This window comes from Mauremys reevesii, linkage group 3 (assembly GCF_016161935.1).
Source record: "Mauremys reevesii isolate NIE-2019 linkage group 3, ASM1616193v1, whole genome shotgun sequence".
NCBI classification, from domain to species: Eukaryota; Metazoa; Chordata; order Testudines; family Geoemydidae; genus Mauremys; species Mauremys reevesii.
In genome coordinates this window covers 80,560,357-80,575,411 of record NC_052625.1, presented here as the reverse complement: position 1 = coordinate 80,575,411, position 15,055 = coordinate 80,560,357, and the positions used below count along the sequence as shown (strand labels likewise).

Sequence of the window (15,055 nt, the reverse complement as noted above, 5' to 3'; positions counted from 1 at the left end):
TCACCACCAAAGGGGTAGATCCAAATAATTTTATATTAACCAGTCAGGAATGCATTGACAGAGGGTCACCCAGTTTGGTTGGAGCTCCCCATAGAAAGGAGCGGCAAGAAAATCTAAGGAAAGAAATGGTCAAACTCTCCTTTCTCCAAAATTCCAAAATGCCACAATCCCCACCACCACCACACACACACCCCTACCTAAATCCTACGTGACCTTGTGCAAATCACAGTGTCTCTGTCTCTCCAGCACATTTGCTGGAATTTTACTTATGAGAAATATTTCTGCAGTCTTCCTAAAAATAGGTACCTTTGTTCATTCTCATATTACAGCGCCTACTTAAGACTCAATCTCTTTAGACCAAAAGGAAGGTAAGAGTTGCTTTATTTTTAAAAAGTTATTTGTACATAGAGCACTTCATACACTCAGTATTATAACAGTGTTGATATGTGTATATAAATTCTTACGTTTTGTTTCAGAAACACAATCCCAGTTATAACATATATACCTTGTGTTTTCCCTAGACTTGCAGCTGCTGCATTGGCAAGTGTAATATTGTTCCTCTGCGTATCATGGGTGTATTTTGTTTAAATGGACCCAAGTACTACTATAGCATATTGACAAAATGGACATTTTCAGCAATGAATTCATATTAAAGTAGTGTAGAACAGCTAGTTGTGATGTGCATAATATTCATAGTAAAATACACTATGCATGAAATGTTTTGTTTCTTGTTAATATGCACATGCAAACAAAAATAAAGCAAGGAGATTCCAGATCAAAATTATGTTAACATTTTACAAAATATTTGGCATCTATAATATAATCTGAATTTGCAAATCTTAGCAGATTTTTATATTTTCAACAAATTTACAGCACAGAGTCATTTCAAGGGATATTTTCCACCATAAAAAAAACAACAACAAGCAGTATATAAAATATAAATGAAAGCTTGACAAATTAAAGTTTGCTTTAATTTCTACTGCATCACTTTGTTAACCTTAGGTATGAAGATTCAGCTCCAACAACTCACCACTATTGTAATAATCCCATGCAGAACAAAAAAGAATTTGACAGAATAAGATTCCATTCTAATTCCACCATCAGTGCCAACACCTAACCACCTAACATTTATAATGTTTGCATACACTAACATGTTCCTCAAAGAAATAAAGGGCACACCCTTAAACTACATGGTACAAATTAGTTTAAAGAACACTGTCTCAAGGTCAACCTGTATCACTAAATACAAAATGTAATAGAGACTACCTTTCTAAATCTAGAGTACCATAAATCCTGGCTGCCCGCAAGACAGTTAGCTGAAATGCATACAGCTGTTATATAATCCACACTCTTCCTCCTCCTCCTCAAACAAAAGCTACCAACTGCCAAATGTAATCTAATAATTAGCATATGTAAGGTGAAAGAGATAGACCATGACATCAGTTTATTTGCTTCATAGAATATCAATTGTTTTGAAACAAACCTACAGCCCACTATGACCACAGAAATGCCAAATAAATGGCTACTGAAAAGGAACATATAGCATGGGCTGCAGGAATCCACCCACTTTAAAATGCTAAAGTCTAAAATGAGCAAAAAGCATTTATAAAGAAAACCTACCCTTCCAGAAAACTATTGTTGCAGGGTGGGATTCATGTGATTTGAGAATTAACTCCTTTACATGTAGTTTCTAAGCATGATATGCCGCAGAAAAACTCAATAGAGCTAGCAATCAGAAAATGAAGTGAAATTTCTTAGAACTGAAAGAAATTAATAAATAAAGGCAAGCCAAAAGTAGAAGTAGATTGACAGTTCAAATGTCACGCAAACTTAATTGGCATCAATCACTAACAATGATAATGAAGATCCCTTTTCTAGGACGTTCAAGAGACCATTGACAAGAGGCAGGATTTTATAAAGAGAAAGCTAAATCCTCCTAGCCTCTAATAAGCTTGCTAGTTAGTTGACATACTTGGCAAGACATGGCAGAAAGTGATAATATCTGCTCCAGCCCACCTCTCCTAGCAAGAATATCTGGCAAAAATATTTACAAATTGAGTTTACATTTTAGTGCAAGGGTGCTTTAGGCAGCTCTGGATCCCCAACCTCTGTTGGTATGCAGCTTTCTCCCCCCTCCGCATGCAATGTAGTTAATCTTGCTTGCTTTCAGGAGGGCAGAGGAGATTAAATAAAGAAAAAAGGAATTGGAAGATTTCAAAGAATGATTACTCTGCCTCCACATCACCTTTTCTTCCTCTCACTGACAAGCTCTGAAACAACAACTGTGGACATAATCAAAACAGTTTAAGATTATATAGGGGCATGAAGAGACCTGGCTTCTTAAAAAAAATTGACCTTAGAGTATGCAATTCATTCAGAAGAGGAAAAAAAAAAATCACTGTACCAGGCTCTGGTCAGATTACTAGTCTAAATGACAAACAAACAAAAAACCCCAAATTCCATCAGCTGTAGATGAAACTGAGATGGTAAACTATTAAGCACTGTTCACAGTAAAACAATGCTTACCTCATTGACTTGGTGGGCTCTTAACAAGAGTAGATGAAGTACTTGTGGGACTGCTATTTTGAAACCAGACACCTTTCCCTCTCCCTTTGCAAAGAGACAGGGCACAGAGCCTGCTGGGTTAACCAGTCCAGGTCAGCTTCCAAGAGATTATTTTAAACTGTCTGCATTTTTTAGATAGGGACTGGATGTGACAGACTACCCAAGAAAAGACCAAATAAAACAAAAGGTCATCCGTATCGTATTATCAATATTTTAGGACTAAAAGTATTGAAGACAAATGCTTAGACATTTCTGTAGGCAATATAAAAACTCTAGAAAGCAGAAAGTTTAATGAGACATATTACACTCTAGCAGTGGTACAGTTACTCCATCCATTCTCACCATGACAAGATGTTACCCAACCTAACGAAACTTCTCAGTTAAACTAAGGAGCCACAGCCTGCAAAAGTTACCTACCTACCTGAAGACTAAGCTTACTAGTCAGGATGAAAGATACCCGGGGCCACTACTCCTCAAAGTCCCCTGTAGTTTGAAGGATTAAATATTAAATAAAAATAAGACAACCATGTTATTGAAACACATTGTCAATCAAGTTTCTATAGAATCTTTTAAAAATATGAAATTTGTGCCTACCTTTTGTTCCATCTCCTCTCTGACTACACTCTAGTTTCAATTTTCTTTTTTGTGAAGTGTCTTTTCCTGCATCATTTTCAGTTCATCTCCACTCATTTACATCTCCTTTTTACCCGATATTATGTGTTCTATTTTCTACCATATATATTTACGGGGAAATTGGAGACAAAGAAAAGTCTGTCCCTCTCAATGGCATAATTTTCTTTTATAATTTGTCCCCCCAACTCACCACATATCATTCCGGCACCAAGTAGAAGAAACCTCCAAGAATACATTATTGTGCCAGTCTTCAGTTCTATCCTCAGGTGCCTGAAGTAATTAATTATCTCAGATATTTCACTGATATTTGTTCTCACATGAATTACCATCAAACAGAAAATTCCCTTCAATTAATGTAACTCATTGCAATAGTTATCCTTCAACACTTAAAAAAAACAGCATACCACCCTTTTACTTGTATCTGGATCACAGATATATTAGAATCACTGTTCTGAACATCTCGTTTTTCCTTTTTTCTTTCTTTCTGGGGACTTCCCTCCACTCCTTTTTCCTGATCACTGGTCTGTATACTGTTCATCTCCAATGTGTTCTCAATCTGCACCTTCCGTTCATTTGCCACCTCCTCCCCATAGGCAAAATACATATCATCAAGGACTCAGCTGAAGGGCTCTATAGATGTTTGGCTACCAGGAAGAGTAGTAAGAAGAGCAAAGGACTTCTTTGGTCCTCCATAGCCATTATTTCCATTGTTTCCAATTGCGATCTCTTAACCAGTTCCTTACTTCATGTTTCGTCCACCTGTGCTTCCTCAGTTTCTCATCCTGATTACAACTTCCACTCTACTGTGTGTGTCTTTTCTTCTGCTACTAATTATTTGTATCATGGTAGCGTGAAGGGAGTCCCAGTCATGAACCAGGACGCAACTGTACAAACAGAACAAACAGTCCCTGCCCCTATCGAAAGGAAACTAGGCTGCTCTTGATATAAATGTAGCACTCTTGTTATTCATTTAGGAAAACGAATATTGTACAACTTTCATACTTCAGTACTTTGGGCCCTTTAATACCTATTCATACGTCAGTTTCTCTGAGGTCATCTCTTAACTTGTTGGGAAATTCTTCTGAGACCTCTTACTTAGTAACAGAATTAACAGAATCAGGGCTTTATGTCACAATAATAATAATAATAAAAATAATAATTCTGCAATGGTGATTTCAATACACATATGTATGAGTCCAAAGTTTAAACCATTCTACTTAGTGAAATGAAATTTTTGAATAATCCGAATTGCTTTACCTTGACCACAATACTCTTTCAAAACTGGCCAAAATATGAATGAGAAAAAAAGAGATGGATTTTAAAAAAAAAAAATCATTCTTTATTCATTACAAACTGCAAGTGCTGAAAATGTACAATTTCTGCTGTGTGTGCTTGCGGGAGAAGGGGAGGGGCAGTGTTCACAAAGAAACAGGGGAAAGAAAACACTTATGAAAACAGGAAAGTGTGATTGTTAATACTACAGAAATTGTCAGAATGACTCAGAAGCAGGTATAATACCTAAAATGACAACTAGATTTCAAGCCTACACTGCCCCTTTAATACAAAATATGAGAATTCATTTAGAAGAGGGGAGGGAGAGTGGAAAGGGCTTAGAAGTTTATTTCAACAACTGGCTGGAATGAAAGAGGAAAGAAATGCAAAAATTGGATACTTAACTTTTGAGACACTTCAATGCTAAGAAGATGGGGAGACCCTCAGAGATTGATACAAACACAGATATTCTAAAAATGTGAGCATTTTCTTTTCTCGCTCACTCCTAAAATAAACTGTAAGGTTGTGGTCCACCTATCTGAACCAATGTTTAGTCTTAAATCAACATATTTTTATACCATTTGTCTTGGATTTTCTTACAAACTTGATAGATTTTTGGCCTTAGACTGATCTTGGGCTATTCAGTCATCCATTCTCAAAACACAAAAGCTGGGAATTCTCCCATGTCTCTTTTTGATAATCTAAATTGAATTAAGAATCAGGGGAAGGCACAACTTTGCCTCCTCTACTAAAAGCAGAGGGAAAGCTCTCCTGTTCTCCATCTGTTCTCCCAGAACTATACTTCTGTCCCCATTATCTCTTCCACCACATGATGCAGGAATCCCACATGATGGTCTGTTAAAATACAAGAGATTTCATTGTCACTTTTGGAATAACCTGCATAAAAATCATTTGTGAGTACTGCACTGCTTCAAACTCATACAGATAACACGTACAGTACTTGATAATGTAGAATCTCAGATTTATTATACACAGATATATATACACATACAAGCCAGAGAATGTGTGTATTACACATTTTGTTTTTTTAAAACAAACAATCTACAGCAAGTGTTCTACTAAACCATCAAGAAAGTAATAGACAAAATGTAGGAAGTTTAAGTAACGTAGTATATATCAGCATTGTATGCTCAAGTAAGTTATTAGGGAGGAAGGGATAGCTCAGTGGTTTGAGCATTGGCCTGCTAAAACAAAGATTGAGAGTTCAATCCTTGAGGGGGCCACTTAGGGATCTGGGGCAAAAATCAGTACTTGGTCCTGCTAGTGAAGGCAGGGGGCTGGACTCGATGACCTTTTGGGGTCCCTTCCAGCTCTGTGAGATAGGTAAGTTTTATACAAATACACAAAACATATAAGTTCCATTGGTTGATAATCTCAGGTCAAAACTCCAAATTTCCAACACATCCAGTCCTGAAGATAAACAGTAATATCATTACCACCTGTAACTTTGCTAGGATTGTTACACGTTATCATTTCAGTTAATCTCTCTATGCATCATAGTTTTTTGTTGTTGTTTTCTTTTAAAGAGAATGTTAAGTGACAAAATTTATCCCCAGCGCACTGTACTGCAAGCCCCAGGGAAGTCAAAGGAATTATAATGGGGAAGAATTTAGCCAAAAAATGTCTAAAATCCTGTTAAAGTGAAAAGTTTTTCTATACATTCCCATAAGGAAATATTTTCCGAAGAAGTGCTTATTCAGGGAAGAAGGAGACGTGAGAGTACACGCTTTAATGAAGCAGTCATTTCTCTATTGTGCTGCAGGGAGCATTTGCTGACCAGATGGTAATCAGATGCTGTGTTCAGCCAGCATGAAGTACTACTTAACTAGGGCTATGTGCTAGAATTATAAAACAACCCATTGCACTAGATTTGGACCAGAACAAGAAGTTTACACAGTAAGAGGCCACAAAAACAAAGTGACTGCATCACCTTTCATTCCTTTCACAGCAAATATCAGCCTGTCTCAATTCTTTGGCAAGTGCAGTTTCCTAAGATTTTGTAGAGGCAGTCTAATTAGCTCTTACAAAGAGCTCAATTTTTCAGCATCCTGGTGCTGCTTTCAATTTTTGGTCATGTCAGGTCTTTTCCAAGAAACAGTCACTTATCCCAGCTGAAGATCTGCAAAGTCACCATAATTATAATTTGATTTTTTACTTAGCCAGCACACTAGGAATGCAATCATTCTTCACTTTAATGAGATTTGGCAATCATGCCTCATAAAACTACTGCACTCATATTTACAATCTTTAATAAAGGCAAACTGCCAAATTACAAATTTCAACAAGCATTACGTTTTACCTGTACCTGTAGTTACACAATCAAATGACTCCATTTGGTGATTTAACCACACCCATCAAAACTTCATTAAGAGTTGTTCAGCATTAAGAAAACAGTAGTTAGAAGCAACTGTTTGTTATATCAAATCGTAAGCACTCAAGTTTAAAAGTACATCATATAGGGTTGCCAGGCATCCAGTTTTCGGCTCTTAGGTGCAGGGGTGGCCGGGGCAAGGATGTGTCTGCACATTGCTCCTACCCCAAGCACTGGATCTGCAGCTCTCATTGGTCATAAACCAATGGTTAGCAACCTCTGGCACGCGGCTTGCCAGGGTAAGCACCCTGGTGGGCCAGGCCAGTTTGTTTACCAACTGCGTTGGCAGGTTCGACGGACCGCGGCTTTCACTGGCCGCAGTTCGCCATCCCAGGCCAATGGGGGTGGTGGGAAGCTGCAGCCAGCACATCCCACGCCACTTCTCGCCACCCTCATTGGCCTGGGACAGCGAACCGTGGCCAGTGGGAGCCGTGGTCTGTCAAACCTGCTGATCTGGCAGGTAAACAAACTGGCCCAGCCTGCCGGGGTGCTTACCCTGGCGAGCCGCGTGCCAGAGGTTGCCAACCCGTCATAAACCACGGTCAATGGGAACTGTGGGGGTGGCACCTGTGGATGGAGGCAGCGCCCGGAGCCCCCTGGTCGACCCTCCACCTAGGAGCCAGAGGGACACTTCCAGGAGCTGCCCAAGGTAAGTGCTGCCCAGAGCCCACATCCCGAATCCTCTCCCACTCCCAAAACCCCTGCCCCAGCTCAGAACCCCCTCCCACACCAAAACTCCCTCCTACAACCCATACCCCCTCCTGCACCCCAACCCCCTGCCCCAGCCGAGAGCCCCCTCCTGCACCCTAAACTCCTCATTTCTGGCCCCACCCTGGAGCCCACACCCCCAGCCCAGAGCCTGTCCCCCATCCCACATCCCAACCCCCTGCCCCAGCCCTGAGCCCCCACCTGTGCCCCAAACCTGTCATCCCCAGCCCCACCCCAGATCCTGCTCCCCTAGCCAGAGCCCTCACCCCCTACCACACCCCAATCCCCTGCCCCAGCCTGGTGAAAATGAGTAAGTAATTAAAGGGGGTGAGAGCAAGTGATAGAGGGAGGGGGCATGCAGTGAGCAGGTGTGGGGCCCCAGAGAAGGGGTGGCGCAAGGGTGCTCAGTTTTCCGCAATCAGAAAGTTGGCAACCCTAACATTATATGAAAGACAAGAGGAAGAATGTTAAGATTGAAATAAAGAGGAGAAAATTTGCCAAACTAGAAATTGAAGGAATGCAAGGACACTGAGCTAGACAGATATGGCTGTATCTCTCTCTCACACACACACACACACACACACACACACACACACACTATTTCATCTCCTTTTGTAATATCCTATTTGTAATACCTTCTTTGAAAATGAAGCATCTTCCTTACCACTTTTCTTCTTTTCCAGTTAGAGAAGTATGTCCTTGTTCATGGTCTATCATTAGCATCAGCACTATTCCAACAGTTGGCTCCTAACAAAGGAAGTACTGGGCCATACAAAATTGTTTTTGGCATTGAAATGAAAATAGCGGCTCTCCATTTTGTTAGGTGGAAATTAAAAGCCATTGATTTCAATGAGCAAAGGGGGCTTGAAACTTGCAGGATCTGGCCTTGTGAAATGAATTTTGAGGACAGGTATTTCTGATCCTTTAAAGTATGGTTCTACTCTAAAACGTTACCATCAGTGATGCACTGAAGGGAGCTCCCAAGGACCCTCTCTTAAAATCTCTTCCACCAAGTACAATGGAAAGTTAAGATGATTTCCCTGTCTCTTTTGGAGTTCACACCTTCCCTGCCGACTGTTAAGTCATCTCTGCTTGAAAGGATTTATCCCTGTGGCTCAAAAATACTTCTGGATTTTTTGGCTTTGAGTTGACCAGAATATTGGAGTAAAGTAACAAAATCCCTGTGGAAAATACCAACAATCCCCAAAATGAACACTCTATTATATAACTATCAATACATTGAATATATTTTTCAGAAACTTTTATAACAAGTGCTGCTGCTTAATATAAGTTGGCCCGGTGCCATGTCCTCCCTCTTTGGCTATGGTTTTGAGAGTTTTTATTTAGAGAGGAAGATAAATTAATAGATTTCACAGTCCTTCCTCCTTCCTTCCTGCAAGCGCCCCACCTACACACACACACACACCCCGCCTCCCCACTGAACACAGGGTTTAATCACAAGGAAATGTTTTTTGTAGGAGCCCCTTATGAATGCATTGACAGCACATTACTGACTATTCTGCAAACAGCACTTTTACTCCACAAATCAGTTCCTTGTGTATTTTGAAAGTCTTATCAACTAATGGTAATGAGTAAAGTATGATTCCACTGCTTATTACCCCATTAGTACTCAGAATCCAAATCTGGTAATAGTAAGAAAGCAAGAGCTCAATTCTATTCTCTGAGGCATAAACAGGATTGTTTACTAAGCTCCAGGTACATTAGTGTGAATCCGTGGAAAACAATGACACTGCACAGGTGTCACTGAGACCATTTCTAGCAATGATATATGAAAAGGAAAGAACCCAGCTTAACTTTCAAAATCCAACTGAGTCTTCAGTGCTGGCTGTTACAAAACCATTTTTATTTGCAAAACCGAGTACAATCTGATAAGAAAGTCATTGAGTGAGAATGTCAGGATATTTCAATTTTTTTTTTAAGCAGTCACTTTTAGAGTATGATAGAAGTGCTTATTAAACCTTACCTAATCAAATGATAACAGTTTAAAGACTAGCCCATGAATGGTTTTAACTTCTTGAGTAACCAAAAAAAACCCCAAACCACCTTTTAATCATTAATTTAATTTTACAGCTGTCTCCTTTACTGAACAGGGAAGAGAATTAAATAATTTACCAACAAATTTTATAACCCCAAACAAACTTCTGTTTAGAACCTAGTAAGTCAAAAATTAGAGCAATGGCCAAACTTTCTAAAACTACAGCCTCAAGTTCGAAGTGCAACAAAATTCATTTGCACATTCAAGTTGTTTACTTGCATGCACAAATTTGTATTTGCATGCACACATGTAGATGCATGTGTGAATGCATTTCTTTTGTGGAGACTTTAGCTTTTTAAAAGGTGATTAATATATTTTTTAAAAAGGTGACTAAGGGTTTTCCAAACAAATTTAAAATTAGATTGGAGCATATTGCATCATTCATTTAGATAGCCTGGTTGTGAAATCACTACCCTCAACACATTAACAGGTATGCTTACCTTTGGTTATAAGGGTTCCAAAAGTATGCCTTCTCACTTCCCTGTTTACTGATACAGGGAACAATGAAGAGGAGCCTGGAAGTCAAATGAGAAACCCTTATTTTTAATATGAAGGCACTCTAAACATGTATATCAATAGCAGGCATACATAAAATCAATATTCTATATCTTAAACCAGTGGTTCTCAAACTTTATTGCACCGCGACCCTCTTCTGAGAACAAAAATTGTTATATGACCCAGGAGCGGGGACTGAAGTCTGAGCTCACCCAAGCCCTTCCACCCAGGCGGGGGCGGGCCAAAGCCGAAGCCCAAGGGTTTCAGCCCCAGGCAGTGGGGGTCTGTAACCTGAACCCGGGGCAGTGGTGCTCAGGCTTCAGCTTCAGCCCTGGACCCCAGCAAGTCTAACACTAGCCTTGGCGACCCCATTAAAACCAGTCACGACCCATTTTGGGATCCTGACCCACAGTTTGAGAACTGCTGTCTATTTAACATAGAAAAATAATCTACATACACAAATATGGAAATATAGCACTGAATGATAAGAAATCAGTACAACTGTTTCCTATCCTATATGATTTATTGCTACACCCTCTTGGGTGTAATTAATATGCTAAAACGTGGTAATTATTCCTGCCTACAAAATGTTGAGGAATTTAACTTTGATTCCTGGAGACAAAAGCAATTTGTTGAGATATTAATGAAAAAAATCCACATTCTATACATTCCAGTGCCTAGACATACTGGAATGTATAGAATGAAAGAATATTTCTATATGAAAGAAGCTAGAACAAGAATGTTTTACATAGGTCTGTTTAGCCAATCAACACACAGATGTGGAATACAAACTAACATTCCATAAAAAGTGGCTGGACCCTTTCTAATCTATATCTGTATTAACAGAATTGCAATACAGATATTGAATGCGCTCCCTAGATATTAAAATAGACTTTTATATGCAGTTTTACACCTATATAGTAAAACACAGCAGGAACAGATGTGGCTGCCTAAACTAAATGATCAGTGCAGGATTAAAAGAAACACCACTGTTATAGAATAGTGAACATAATTAATTTCTTATTTACTAAAAATCCATGCAAGCAGGCTACATAAAGCCTCCTAATCATAAATTTACTGCATTTAGATATGGTAGACAGCAGTTGTATGTATATATAGTAACTCCTTGCTTAACGTTGTAGTTATGTTCCTGAAAAATGCAACTTTAAGTGAAATGATGTTAAGCGAATCCAATTTCCCATAAGAATTAATGTAAATGGGGGATGGGGTAGGTTCCAGGGAATTTTTTTTCAGACAAAAAACTATATATTATATAGATATACACACAGTATACGTTTTAAACAAACAATTTAATACTGTTCACAGCTATGATGATTGTGAAGCTTGGTTGAGGTGGTGAAGTTAGCGGGTGGAAGAGGGAGGGATATTTCCCAGGGAATGCCTTGCTGCTAAACGATGAACAAGCACTCGGCTGAGCCCTCAAGGATTAACACATTGTTGTTAACGTAGCCTCTCACACAAGGCAGCACGAACACGAGGGAGGTGAGACAGCATAGCAGACAGAGACAGGCACACACCTTGTGTGTGTGGGGGAGAGAGAGAGAGAGAGAGATGCACACTCCCCCTTAAAGTAAGCTGAACCACTCTTAAGTACATTGTCTTTTTAAGTGGATCAGGAAGTTGAGACAGCAGCTGCTGCCCCAAGCTCTCTCTGTCTCTGTCCGCGTCCCCTCCCTGCTCTATATGGAGAAGGGGTAAGCGGGTGCAGGAGCAGGAGGGAGGGGGACACCCTGACATTAGGGCTCTCCCTTCCCCCCCTGCACAGCAAGCAGGAGTCTCTGGAAGCAGCACCAAGGCAGAGGGCAGGAGCAGCACATGGCAGTGGGGGGAGGGACAGCTGAACTGCCAGCAATTTATACCCTGCTGGGCGGCTGCAGCACAGGAAACTTAGGGGAGTGGGGAGCTGATGGTGGGCTGCCGGTCCACCCTTGTTACAAGCCCCCACCAGCCAGTTGTAACGGGCTGCTCTTCCTGCAAGCAGTGGACAAAGCAGGCAGTTGCCAAATGACGTCAGAAGGGAGCATTGCATAATTTTAAACGAGCATGTTCCCTAATTGATCAGCAATGTAGCAATGAAACAACGTTAACCGGGACAACTTTAAGTGAGGAGTTACTGTACTAGGGGAGAACAAAATACCATCTGAGGGCCAGTGACAGTCTCCAGTTGCCTTTTCCCTAAAGCATAGTTTACACTTAAAAGTTTGTCAGAATAGCTATTCTGGCAAAACCCTCTTAGTATGGACACAGTTTTATGCCATCAAAAAAGTGTTTTTTCCCTTATAGCTTATACCAGTTGGGTCAATAAAATCAGCTATACTGGGAAAAGCACTTTTTGTCAGCTTAACTGTGTCTGCACTGGGGATTTTTGTGACAAAGGAATAGCACAAAAGTAAAACCCTTGATCTAATAAAACAAAACAAAAAAGGCAGCACACCCCTTGATGTCAATTGTTTTAATGTAGACTAGGCCTAAGTGAAGTTTGAGGATCAAAGGCAGGTAGCTTTCTGTTGGTTAGGTTTTTTTTTAGAATCTCTGAAAAATTCTAATGTAACCCTGGTGCTGAGCCCCTTTCTCTGGTGCTCCCCTTTTTTACTAAAAAAACAAAACAGCTTATGAATAAGTATATATTATAGATTTATAGAAAGACACCTTCTAAAAACATTAAAATAAATTACTGGCACATGAAACCTTAAATCAGAGTGAATAAATGAAGACTCGGCACACCACTTCTGAAAGGTTGCCGACCTCTGCAAAAGAGGTTCATACACTAAACTTCAGAGGTCCTAAATTCAATCCTGCTGGCTGCTTACCGGGATCTGTTGGCATTATATTAACATGCAGAAGCATGGAAGACCATCAGAAGTACATTAAATAACAACCAAAAAATGTGTATAGAGTAAAAGTACATGAAAAAATAGATGTTGCCAAGTTTTAAATAACACTGGTATATATCAGACTATATAGCAAAAAGTAGGACTGACTGGCAAAATTAGTTCTCTCATCTGTAATTTTGCTCATAGAATGATCCACTTCTCTGGACTGACGTCTAAACTCATGAGTATTTCTGTCCAGCCCAGCAGAATGGGGCAAAATTCCTCTGAAAGCTTTCCCTGCTACTGTGTTTGCTATACCAATTACACACACCCCAGTCAAATGCTTTCAAAACTAGATTACAGTGTAAACTGAACACACGCATATACATAAAAGCATGGTATTGATATCAGTGTAACATATGTAACTCTGTTCCAATTTAAATAAAGACAAAAGAGAATCATAGACTAAGCCAAGTATACACAGAATATGTGATAAGCATAGGGAGGATCTGTCCAAATTAGTAAGAGAAATCAAAATGAGAGGTAAGAAAACTAATTCCGCAATACAATTCACTGTTCCCAGAAATTACAATTCATGGGAAATAGCAAACAGTGACCATCACCCAATCACCATATAGAGAGAGTAATAAAAGTGAACACATAGTCATTACAAATAAAGAAAAAGTTGGTGTGAGTCAAACAAAAAAAGACCACTGAGAAACCCTCTCAGAATAGAATTAACCTGAGACTAAAAATATATTATAAACTGTTCAATTAGCTTTGAATTCAAAAGTTATTTTCCCAGAAGAAACAGCTTTATCTCTATACATATATTGTATACAAATATATTATTTAATACAAATCTTCATCTTAAAACATATTGAGAGCAGTTTAAAAAATGTTACTAAAAATTTGTTTCCAATACAATATAGCAACAGTTTTGCAATGCTTAAAAAAGAATGCATAGATAACCACAATGCAGTTTTGCAAATGCTCACAATTGTATCACAAGTCTTGCAGTGCTTGAGGTTTCTCTGAAAGCCCCAGATCCTAGAGGCATGTGATTACCTGAGAATCTCAGCTTTTACCTTTTTTTAATTGTCATTTTGGGTAAGTCCCTAGCCCTCATTAGTTGGAGAAAAAATTTGAAAACATGACTTGAATTTACTCTAAAGGCTCAGATGCCAGAAATCTAAGATAGAAATCCTTTTTTATTTTAATTGTATGATTTTCAAGACAATATCTTCTTTTTTTTAGCCCTGACTCATTGATTTCTAAATGTTTCAGGCTAGCAAGTTTCCTCCTTCCCACATGACACATTGAGGTTTTTCCATGCAGTGCATACTTCTAGAATGTGCCCCAAATCTCAAAGAAGGCTCCTAGATTGCCGATTTTTGTGCTGGAAAAATGGCATCAATTAATTATCTGGTGAAGTAATATTTAGAAGATTATGTAGCTTTTTATGAGACTGCCAACCATGAGACAAGCATTAGACTTCCTCCACAGGTTAGAATATTTTTATCTAAAACTCATCCAGAATACTTCCTGAGAATGAAAGTTTATTTTAAGTGGGTATGATTAAAAAGAAAAGGAATTAACTACTTTAGATTAAGCTTATTGATCCACAAGCATTTTAGGACTGGTCTACAGAATCCCTTACTCAGAATATTGATAAGCATCTACAATTGAAATAAAAGAACCCTCACGGCTGTTCCGCTACAGCTCTCCCGCTGACAAAACACTTCCACCCCCAACGAGAAGAGATAACATTGTCGGCAGGAGAGCGCTCCTGCTGACAAAGCGTGGTTTACACCAGCACTTGTCATCGACAAAACTTGTGTGTTTCAAGGGGGGGGGGTGGTTTTGTTTTTTTTAACACCTGTGAACAACAAAAGTTTTGTCTTTCACTTGTCAGTGCAGACAAAGTTTAAGAGAAAACCCTGAGAAAGGCCTAGAGAGTTAGAAAATAGGCAGAAAACATGGCTGGATGACTTCTTGAAAGTAATTTTAAGACTGTTTGTAGCAGAACATTAAAACATCCCGGATCCCCAGGTTGCATTAAACATACTTGCTGTAGAGCCACAACTAGAAAGTGAGAAA

The 15,055-nt window shown here is 39.3% G+C and overlaps 1 protein-coding gene across 12 annotated transcripts in view; it reads right to left on the bottom strand.

Annotated features, from left to right (window-relative positions):
* Positions 1 to 15,055, bottom strand: part of SIPA1L2 (signal induced proliferation associated 1 like 2) — a 239,923-nt gene that overhangs the window by 168,236 nt on the left and 56,632 nt on the right. For all 12 annotated transcript variants that reach the window (XM_039528814.1, XM_039528813.1, XM_039528815.1 and 9 more), the window contains one exon: positions 10,067 to 10,141. The gene's annotated coding sequence lies outside the window, so the exon portion shown is untranslated. The remainder of the gene's footprint in view (positions 1 to 10,066; positions 10,142 to 15,055) is intronic.